Genomic DNA, 2,705 nt, shown 5'->3' on the forward strand with positions numbered 1-2,705 from the left:
GTTTGTGACTTTCTCTGTTGTTCCCTTTCACACTCAACTGAACTATGTGTTATGTCTTGTAAACGTAATCAAACATTTCACTTAGGTGTGTGGGTTAACACAAACCCATATTGTATGAAACATTCAGTTTTTCATTCACGTTTTTTCTAACAATTGCATCCATGCTAGGACTACAGTAAACAACACTTTTTACTAAAGTAAATGAAATTGTTCATTAAACAAGACACATTGTTTTAAATGTATGCAATACGACGACACTAAAAACAACACTGAAACTTTTCATTGAAATACTGGACGAGATTGTGCATATTCAATGGATTTCTCCTGGTGCCTTTTTTCATCAGTCTTTTCATATTCTTGTTCTCTACTCAGGTGTCTCCTGTTCCTTTGGTGATGTCTGCTGTACACACATGGTATCATACACTTGAGCAAAGTGTGATACCACCGTTTGTTCTTCTCCTAAAATAAAGATGAACATTGACAAAAGTCAGAAGCACTCTTTTCTTTGACAGACGAACAAAACAATGCAAGAATAACCATACTCTCTGTTCCTTACTCATTTCTACCTACCTGTTTGACCACTTTGTCTGCTTCAGTCAGGACAGGGTGCTGGGGCTGACTCTGAGCAATCTGAGAAGAGCTCTCTGTGATCTTCTCCCCTACAGTGGCTACATTGTACTCTGTTTGAAATCCAGGTATCGCCTCCGGTAAGTTCCTCGGTCCTTTTTGGGACTTGAAAGGGTAGAATCATTTTGTGACTACATTTCCTTGTCATGCACTGATATGTTCTGGTTTGTGTTCGATTACTGCAGGCGTTCAAGTACTTTCTTTTTGTTCTAGATTGGCAGTGTTTGAGATGGTAGGAACTTGTCATATTCTCAACTCTGAATGCTCTGTAAACATACTATTTTAGCAATTCTTAGAAATCTGAAAGCAGTGTTACCTGTATCATTTTTTGTCTTGGTAGTAGTATTGCAGCTCCAACATCAGCACTTAAATAATGGTTTGTGATGTTACTTGTCCTTGGAGTTAGTATACTCCTGAGAAGTCAAGAGAAATCTTACGTAAGCATTAATTATGTTTCACTTTTGAAAGCAAAGTACGTGTCAAGTACTTTGAAGGCATTTGTTGATACTTTTAAGCACTTTCGTTGATTATTATTATCCTTCAATTAGTTATTACAAGTCCAACATTCCCTACATGATCTCACTCCATATTCAGTGTAGCTCCACTCTACGAAGATGAATTTGCTAATTAATCAGTCAGGGACACAGCTTATACTTCAGTAGTCTTAGATCATGTAATGATGATTATTGTACTTTATAACTAGCAAAATCCCCATATCCTGTTCATTGCCCCATTTCCGGTCATGTGGATTGACTTATGCCTGAAGTGGTTAATTCTCACCTTGACATCTCGTAGAACAACTGAATCTCTACCAAGGGTGAATGTGTCCTTCCTCTTAATGTCTAAAAGAAAAGGTTAAAATTCATTGAAGCAAAATGCAACAACCCAAAATGTTGGGGAGGTCGTTTCCACAGTTATTTCATATGACAGTGCTTGGAGTGAAACTACATGACCATGGTGAAGAAGTAAAAACACTTTACCTTGTTCCTCCTGACTGATGTCCTTATGCGTGTTTTGCACAGTTGAGCGTTTTGTGTCTTGTCGTCTGTGTAGGCAACAGCCCTCTTCCCTGGGATAGAACTAGATGATATTTAGACACGTTAATTTGACTTCTCCATTGCTCACATTGATGTGGATATGATTATAATGCTCTGTTTTGTGGGCTTCCCAAGAAAACAATAAATCCCTTACTACTTGTTCGAAATGCAGTAGCACAGATCCTAACAAATACAAGAAAGAGAATATCATTCCTGTTTTGAAAAAACTTCACTGGTCACCTGTATAATCTAGGATAAATTTGAAAGTTCTTTTACTTGTTTTTAAAGCTTTAAGCGACCTAGCACGTCTGTACCTTACTGAATGTCTGTCTTCATATGTTCGTATATGTGACCTGAGATCTGCACATACTGGCCTACTGCAAATACCACATGTGAAATGCAGAAAGAGTGGCGAGGCTGCTTTTTGTTTTTATGCTTCCAAATTATGAAACTCACTTCCACTTTTTATTAGGCAGTCAAGCTCGGTACATTTTTTTAAAAAACATTTGAAAATGTTGCTTTTAGTTAAAGTGGTTCTTTGTTCTTTCTATTTCTGTTTCTTTTTTTAGTTCTCTTTAATTGTTCTTATTTTATTACGACTTTCCTAATTTTTATTTATTTAATTGACATGTATGTTGCTTTACTGTATTGCTGTATTTTCCTTTACAACTGAAAGTATATCTCTCAATTTTAATATTTTATTTTTACGCTTGCTTTTTAAAGCACCAAAGCACTATTTGTATGAAAGGTGCTCTATAGATAAAGTTTATCATTATTATTTTTAATATTATTATTATACTTTGTTACATTTTTGGTTAGGACAAAGATTCTAGTAGAGGTGGCCTCTTTTACCCCGTTCCAAAAAATTGGAAAACTACCTTCAGAATACACTGACAATGACCATCTACTGTCTCCTCTAACTGTGTATTGTCATCATGCATATTTTGTGTATTATTTATTGTAGTTGGTTTTGCCATTCTGTAAAGGAGCCACCTTTCAAGGCACTATATAAAATAATGTTTGTTATTATTATTTACATTT

The 2,705-nt window shown here is 35.6% G+C and overlaps 1 long non-coding RNA gene across 1 annotated transcript; it reads right to left on the reverse strand.

Moving 5' to 3' along the window:
- Nucleotides 1–385: 385 nt before the first annotated feature.
- Nucleotides 386–1,029, reverse strand: LOC138236452 (uncharacterized). The gene is made up of 3 exons (XR_011188637.1): nt 944–1,029; nt 571–732; nt 386–459 (listed from the first exon to the last, which is right to left on the reverse strand). It is a non-coding gene; the product is annotated as an uncharacterized lncRNA (long non-coding RNA).
- Nucleotides 1,030–2,705: the final 1,676 nt, after the last annotated feature.

This window comes from Lepisosteus oculatus, unplaced genomic scaffold (genome assembly GCF_040954835.1).
Source record: "Lepisosteus oculatus isolate fLepOcu1 unplaced genomic scaffold, fLepOcu1.hap2 HAP2_SCAFFOLD_89, whole genome shotgun sequence".
Taxonomy (NCBI): domain Eukaryota; kingdom Metazoa; phylum Chordata; class Actinopteri; order Semionotiformes; family Lepisosteidae; genus Lepisosteus; species Lepisosteus oculatus.